Raw genomic sequence first — 9357 nt, 5'->3', positions numbered from 1 at the left:
TATCGCAAATAGCCTTACGGTGCAATCTCAACATACGAGAGACGAGGAAACAATAATCCTCTAAACGATCCTCCAGCGCAGCCTGGGCAGCCTTGAGCCGACTTAATTCAGGTCGCAGAGCGATGTTATCCTTCCGCTGAAGGTCCTGTTCATTCAGAGCTTCTGTAACACCCCGTATTTTTCCGAATTGTTTTGATGAGTTTTTCGATGTGTTTTGGGTTGAACTTTAGTGGTTTGATTCCTTGGAACTTTGGTTTGGGTTGCACAATATTTACGTCGATGTTTGGGCTTGTTTTGAGTGTGGTTCGGGCCGTGCGGATCGACCTTGGGCTTAAGGCCCAGAAAATCAATATTTTTGGAAGCAGAGGGTGTATCACGGGTGTTACAGGAGCATCACGGTTGTGATACACCATCACGGGCGCGATTCAGTCATCTCGGACGCGATGCAGCATTGTAGGGTTCGCTGTTTTGCAATAAATAGCTCCTTAACTCGATTCTTTCAGCCCTTTTTCACCCTATCAGACCTAATGCGACCCTACACCCAGATAAACCTTATTCATCACGAAATTATTCATCACGAAATTATTTTATACGAAATACACTAATCCTATTAAAGTGATGACAATTAATGAATAATACAATAATCCTGTTAAAGTGATGAAAATTAATGTAACGTGGTTAAAATTTTCATTTGTGCTTACATGTATATGTTGGTGTTTTGTCCAATTAAAAAACAAACTCTTCACTTCTTTTTATTTTTTTTATTGTTATATATTTAGGATGTTGATTTTTTTTTTATATTACGACGCATAAAAAAATCATTTGCACCTTTATTTGAGTTTTCAGGTTTCGACTCTATTCCTAATTAACATTTTTTTACAATTTAACTAATTTAAGAATAAAAATCTTAAAAAAAATTAAATAGAAGAATTATATTATATTTGTTTCTATTTTAAAAAACACAAACAAGTCCTTAATCTTTAAAAACATTTCAATAAGTCTTAAATAAAAAAAAATTAATTATTTTTTATTTTTTTCAAAAAATAAAATTAATTAAAAACCGAATTACATAATTCGGTAGGTCCGTCTTTGGTCGTATTGAACGTTTTTTATTTGAAAAAATTATTAATAATCAAAACAAATTAAATAAAAAATTAACAATATTTGTTGATTTTTTTAGAAAGAAATGCACTATTAATTACATTAATGTTTAATTAGAATATCTAAAAAATGAAAGGTCATTTTAGACTATAATTTTCAAATAAAAGAGATCAATTTAATACTTTAGGGAGAGTTGAATCACGAAAAACCAAACAAAGGCACAATTGAAAGTTTTCCTACGTTGTGGTCAAAATAAAAAATATTTAGTGTTTAGGGTGAATGGTCATACTACTTGCTCCACATTCTCCGATAAACTTGAGAAATGTCTTTATTGTGAATTACCTATTGAGGCGATACATAATCTGGCCTTTGAAAAAATCATTCAGTCGGGCCAAAAAATCATTTAGTCATTTTCTAGTTTAACATTTATCAGGCGGATATCGTTTTCTTTGTTCGAAAAATATATACAGTTTAATTGTAAATTAAAATTAAAATATGTTTAGATTGTAAATTAAAATATGAATGAATGTTAGAATATATTATTATATTCACATAATAATAGATAATGACAGAATTCGGCACTTTATAGTTTAAAAATACAAGCAATTATAAATTATGCTCTCTATAAATACCAGAGGTGCCAGGGAGATGAATATATATCGAGACGTGAGGATGTAAAGTTTTATCTATCGATTATTCTATGTATAGTCACACACTAGGCTGACGAAAAGTCCTCTTCTGTAGGGATAAGTATTGGTTGCCATACCTCTCCTCTCAATGTCCTACCGGTTATTTTATGTTTACCTTGTTCACTTGTTCCCATTAGATGAACTTGTCTTAAAAGATGTGGTCAATGGTTTATAGTGATAGAGTCGCTATAAGTGTGTAACAGAAATTGTATTTAATTTTCTATAACTGTTATAACTTCTAATTATAAAGCGAAGATAAAACCTGTTTAAATGTAAATATTACAGAAAATAGATTATACAAATATTTTTGAAAAAAAAATCATAACTGAGCGTGTTTTATTAATTGCTACCAAAGTTTTTAACTTTTTTTTTTCTTTCAATCATGTCACAATTTAAAATAGTTTTATTTCATGAGAATAACTATATGAAATTTAAATATGGGCACGTTGAATTGAACCGAATTAAGAAAAGATGAATTAATAATATGAGAAATATCACCCGATATCTCATTCATATGTTATTTACTTATAACTTTTGGCTATTTCTTAATTTGTTGTAAATTCAAAATGATTAGTTTTATGACTGAATTAGTTTAAGACTAGTAGTAACCCCGCATATTTACGCGAAATTAAATTAATATTTATTTAAATAATAAATTTACTAATATATATATATATATATATATATATATATATATATATATATAAATGCAAAAAATAATATCCAAATTAATAAAATAAAAATATACTTTAATGTTAATACTAAATATTGTGAAAGTATTAATAATCTCTAATATTTATAATTTTTTAATAAGAACTTTATATTTGGTAAAAATAAAAATAAATTATGATGTTAAAATAATTAAAACTAAATAAATATTTAATAAAAACGGGAACTTGTCAAAATTCTAAATTAATTTTATTTTTTAAAGACAAGTATTTAATAAAATAAGTAATTTGTGGATATTAAAAGTTAAATTAGAAGTTAATATAGATTAGATAAATTATTAAGATAAATATAATTTAGATAAGTGGATTAAAAACATTGAATATTTTTAATATTATTATTTTTTAATAATAACTTTTATATTAGATTTTTTCATAATAAAAAACATAAATATATTTTTAACTATAAATAATTTGTTGTTATAAAATGGAATGTTCGATTTTCCATAGTTCTGTGTATATTACATATTCAAAGGACAAATCAAAATTATTACTCCTTCCGATGTTTTTTCAATTGTCCATTTAGCAAAATATATTTATCAATATTTAGTTGTCCATTTAGATTATGAAGATGATTTTAATCTTTGTCTTTTAAATTTATCCATCCCTACTATATGACTCTATATTTTAATTTAAAGAGAATTTATTAACTAATAGAATTATATTAGTATTTTTTCTTATAAAAATTAAAGAAAAACGGAGGGAGTACCTCATTATTAATTGTGTCTAAAAATCTACATAATATGTTAAAATAAATAAAAATAATGATAATAATAAATATATATCAAAAATTTATCATTATTTAATTACACAAATATTGATAAATTTTTGTGTAATAAATAATATTGCTATTCAAAATAATATTTGAATAGCAAAATAATATTGAATAGCAACAAATCAATTGATAGTATAATAGTTATCTATTTAATTACACAAATAATGAAAATCAATTTTTAGACTATACAAACTCAAACAAAGAAGGTTACAAAAAAATATAAATATCAAAAACCGGTTGTTGATCTCATCGACTCTATATTAAAGCAGCACAAAAATAAAGAAAATATATCACCAACTCCATAAATTTATTAAATAAAATGTACAGAACATTCAGACAAATACCAGAATATTATAGACAAAGTACAAATGAATAGGCATTTGATACTAACAATTTCAGGAGAGGCAGTGACATGCAAGCCACAATCCTAATAATTTACTTGATCTAGTGAATCAGTAATATGATAATGGAATTGAAAAAAAAAAAATTATATAAAACAGTAATCGGGAAAAGAGTTTGTGCACTAATAGAATTAGATGTAGTATTAGATAACTATAAATATTGTAAACCTTTGTAATCTTATAATGAAGAGATAAAATGTAAAAATATTTTATTAATAATATATAAATATTAAAGAGAAAAACATTATTAAAAACTTATTAACAATAATAAAATTAGTGGAAACTATGAGAATGCTTTATTTGGTGAGAATCACTGGGAGCTCCGTTGATCCTCTCAATTATATAATATATAGACAGATATAGATTATTTTTACAATTTTCCACAGGCAGGTAAATATCGATATTTGTAATTTTATGTGAATTTCAACAATTTTGATCATGATATTCCATAGGAATGTTTGCATGAAAATTATATTTCTCGAACAAAAAACACGATGTCCGTCTGATAAATGTTAAACTAAATAATAAGTGAAACAGATTATCACATAATAATTGCGACTCTTGGAAATATCACATAATCTGTTACGCTTTATCTACATATAGACTATCGATAAATAAAGCGTAGCTACGTACTTGTTTAATCATGATTTTCGTGAACAAATAATATTTAATTAGAATATCACACAGAACGGAGCGTTACATTCAATACTAAACAGTAAAACCAGTTTTTATCTATTTTGAATTTTTTACATGGTTAAGAGTGTTTTGTTATTTTTGAGTTAAATATAATCAATGTTTCCAGGTTACAAAATTAGACGTAATGTAGTACGTGTCTATTTGTTTGACATCCTTAAATGTCTGTTTTAAGTGATTTTGTAGTTCATACTTCATACATACTAGCAATTATTTTGCTATGCAAAGAAGAAAAGTACAAACAAGAGCCTACAAAACAAAACGTAATACAAAGCTATCCCCCATTGGGCGTATTTAGGAAGTTGAAGCCCTCCGAAAGAAAAGGCATTCTGGATTCCGGCTGGGCCAAAAGGTTGAGAAGCAAACGGAGACGGAAAGTCCAAAGACAGAGGACGAAGGCTCGGATGACTAACGGGAACCGAAGAAGCGGAGGAACCGACAAAGGCTCACTGGCAGGAGGCGGCCCGACTTGCTTATGATTTGCTAACAGACGCTGAGCCTCCTCCTTCAATGCACGAGCATCGACAGCTAGGAAAGAAGTATCCTCACCAGAATGAAGAGCCAAATAGTTATCGCAAATAGCCTTACGGTGCAATCTCAACGTACGAGAGACGAGGAAACAATAATCCTCTAAACGATCCTCCAGCGCAGCCTGGGCAGCCTTGAGCCGACTTAATTCAGGTCGCAGAGCGATGTTATCCTTCCGCTGAAGGTCCTGTTCATTCAGAGCTTCTGTAACACCCCGTATTTTTCCGAATTGTTTTGATGAGTTTTTCGATGTGTTTTGGGTTGAACTTTAGTGGTTTGGTTCCTTGGAACTTTGGTTTGGGTTGCACAATATTTATGTCGATGTTTGGGCTTGTTTTGAGTGTGGTTCGGGCCGTGCGGATCGACCTTGGGCTTAAGGCCTAGAAAATCAATATTTTTGGAAGCAGAGGGTGTATCACGGGCGTTACAGGAGCATCACGGTCGTGATACACCATCACGGGCGCGATTCAGTCATCTCGGACGCGATGCAGCACTGTAGGGTTCGCTGTTTTGCAATAAATAGCTCCTTAACTCGATTCTTTCAGCCCTTTTTCACCCTATCAGACCTAATGCGACCATACACTCAGATAAACCCTATTTCTATTATTCTTTTATGATCCTTGATGGTTTTTAACAATTGATTGGTGATTATATATCCGTTTTGCGGTTCCTACGCGATTTGCTTGTGGTGTTCTTCGTTGGTGTGATTGTGGCTCTTGTTGCTTCTGATCCAGACCCTTCCCTAGGGTTTAATACTTATATAATCTTGTCATTCTTCATTCTAAGGTAATGATTTACATCTCTTATGTATTGGTGAATCGTCGTTCATGTATATTCGTAGAATTGCATGTTTTAGGGTGTGTCGAGGATTGAAACCTTATGTTTAATGGTCTGAGTTTTATGATCTGATATATATGTTTAAAATGGAGTTTAGTATGATTAGTTTCTGATGTGTAATGATTGGAATTGATTTGACATGGTTTAAGCGATGATTATGCGTTTTCAAGCTTTTTGCGTAATGGATTCGCTTTTTTGCATGATATTTTTATGTTTCTCACCTATAGCTACTGATCTAAATAGTTTGTATTTGAATATGGGACATGGAATTAAGTTGTTATGTAAAATCTCTACGATTTGCGAAATTGTCAATTTTATGAAAGTTAAACGCTATGATTGCAAAATGGTTTTCAAATGCTATACCTACTGATATAATATATTATAAGTGATGTTTTAAAAGTTTTGAACCAGTAGTAACATACTTTGGTTCATCATTGTTGGTTTTGAGTCGTTTGGCTAGTTTAGGCAATTTTCGGCAAAATTGCCATATTTGATTATTTGAGTGCTTTGGCTTAATTTTGGTTTTGATCAAATTGTTAATGGCTGGAAACTTCGTTTATAAAATGGTTCAAACATATTTAAAGGATGTTAGTCTTATTCTAGGTTGTGGTTAACATTGGTTTAATGAGATATACGACATGTAAGGTTTATATGGTTTGTTATGAGTTGATTAAAATATTTAGTTTCAAGTTGTTGCTTGAAAGATGTTGAATCTTGTTGTTTCCATTTAAGGTGATATATTCAAGTGTACCCTGGGTGTTACTTGCCAAGTGTTGGCAAGCTTATTTGGATTTGTTGTTTTCTATTATTTCGTGGCATTATTAAGTTACGGTGTGAGCTCTTACTTAAAATAACTTTGGTTTCATTTAAGGTTTGATTTAAGACTTTGGTTTTTAAACTTGTTTTATGGTTGGGTCGGGTTAGACATGGTCTCCCGACATGTTGTGTTGAGTTATACTGCAGTAAGACTAACACACTACTTTGGGAACTATAATTGTTTCAAAAGGACTATATAAGTATTTAAGTACTTTGGTTTCGTTTTAAAAGATAAGAACTCACCTAAGCATAACTTGTCTTTTTTGTTAATTGGTTGTATGAATACTTGGTTGTACTTTGGATACCTTGTTTGATTCTTTGGTTGCGTTGTGAAATGCTAGTCCTATGTGGAGTCTAGTATTCTTAGAGTTAGGGGTTGTTCGGATTTTGACTTATTTAATGTTTTAGACCCGTCGACTGCCTGTGCTTCGGAGTCTACGCAGGATTAGCTGTTTGCCAAGATTCACGTGGATAAGCAAGCAGTGAGTTTGTAGTGTTATTTACCGCTTTATTAAGTACCGCACATTATTTTAGTATATCAAATGTTTGTGAACTGTTTTAAGGATTATGGATCTGGATTGAAACGAGCTACTCGATAGGCTTGTATCGAGACTGTGTGCACCGATAAGTACTTTGGGATTGGCTGACCAATGTCTGGCCTACTTTGGGAATTGATGAGGATTTGTTCCCTTCTACATTGGGTTAAATACTTTGGGATTTCATTTCAATACTGTTTTCCATAATCAATATATATCTTAGTATAAAAGGATTTGATTTAAGGGTTTTAAACATAATAAATGTAAATAGCATTATGAACTCATCTCAGTATATCTGACCCCGATGTATTCCCAAATTTTCCAGGCTTATGATTTTGAGAGCGTTGGTCATCTCCGATCTTTTGATTCCTCTGAGGTCTTTTTATGATAATGGACTAGTCAACTGTTTTACTTCTTAGACCGCAGTAGAACTAGTTGTCTTTCATATTGTACTTTGGTTTGTCGTAGTGGTACGACTTTTATATTATTATACTTTGGTATGTTACATTGGATTATTTATAAATGAGGCATGTTTCATAGTTTCGAACTGCTATTGAGTAATTATATTAGAACTGCTATATAAGTTGTTAGACTTAGGCTGAAGTCTCGGTTGCCCCCGAGCATTGATTTTCTTGCAGGTTTATATTGAATATATGGTTTTCCGCGAGGCTTGCTACGGGTTTTGGTACGACCATACCCATACCCTAGCGCCGGTCGCGATCCATGAAATTGGGTCGTGTCAAAGTTGGTATCAGAGCTTTAGTTTCGAAGTAAGGCCAAATTTTTGCATGCTATGTGTTTATTGCATTAAGGCATGTTAAGTTGTTATTGTGTCATAGGATCTACTGCGGAATTAGGATTCAAGTCTTGTCTTTTGAAACGTCATCATTTGTTTTCAAAATTTTCTACCTTCATCTATAGGGATGTTGAGTGTCGGTCTTATGTGTTACTGATGCTTTGCTTTGGAATGTTTACTACTTATACATTGGCTGACTTGTTGGCTGTTGTGCCATATATGAGATATACTTTGGGTGATGTTTTTTCGGCTTTTGCACCTTATATGGTGTCTACTTCGGGTGACGTTTTGGTTGGCTGTTGTGCCTTGTATGGTGTTTACTTCGGGTGATACTTTGTAGGATGTTGTTCGTTATATGATTTTTACCTTGGGTGATTAATTGTTGGCTTTTACGCTTGGATGATTTTGATTATAATTGGATTGTTTTCACCTTGTTGGTGAGCATAGCTTGGTTTTGCTGTGTTGTTGCATGCTAAATAGGTTGGCACGTACTATGATACGTTAAGGCGTTGGCCATATGTGGTTTTTAAAGGATATTTGTGATGAATCTTTAAGCATGGTTTATGGCTTTATGATTGTTTGACCACACGTTGGTTTTATAATTACTATTGAGAAAATTGTGTAAATTTGATTTGTATTTTGACATAAGAACCAGATGACTGAAATGGTCATCATACTTTAAAAATATGATTTTATTTACTTTTCAAGTAAAATTAATTTCTCATATCTAAGAATCTTATGTTTGACTTGGTGTTGACAAACAGTTTTTTTCAAAGTAGTATTATTTCTGAGATTTTCCCACCGTAATGATAATTTACTATTTTTGGTTGTTATTTAACCATGTTATGGTATGCCGACGTTTGAAGCGTCGTTTGGTTATATGTTTGGTAAGTATGTTTGGCTTGCTTAGGTGTTTATAGAATGATTGTTTGAGATCAAAGATTTTCTCACTTAAGTTTTTGAGTTGATTTTTGATGCTTGGGTTAAGTGAGCTCCTAACTTTAAAAGAATATTGAAATTTTATTTAAGTGCATTTTCCGGATTTACAGATATTCTGAATACGTTTTGTAAATGGTTATTTTGGGTTCGACTTGGGTCAACCAAATTTGGGAGTTGAGCTTGGTAGTTGTAATGACTTGGCTAACTCGATGGTTTTATGGATTGAGATACTTTGGAAATTTTAAAGCAATTGATTTGACTGAGGAGATATTTTCGGTTATTGATTTTGTTTTTAACCGTGGGGCTCAACTAAATAATTTGGAAATTTTCTTGTTAACTTAAAATTTCAAATGAATTTCGATGCGTACTTTTGAAAGATGATATATTATAGGTTGATTTTATTACGAAAATTCAAAACTGGTTGTAGCATGTCTTGATTTTGTCTTTTAGGTATGTTGAGTTAATTGGCTGTATGGCATGCTTGGATGGTTTATGAATTGTAGAATTCGTAATCTCTTCGT

Source organism: Mercurialis annua, linkage group LG5 (assembly GCF_937616625.2).
Source record: "Mercurialis annua linkage group LG5, ddMerAnnu1.2, whole genome shotgun sequence".
Classification (NCBI taxonomy): Eukaryota; Viridiplantae; Streptophyta; class Magnoliopsida; order Malpighiales; family Euphorbiaceae; genus Mercurialis; species Mercurialis annua.
This window is presented reverse-complemented; position numbering follows the sequence as displayed.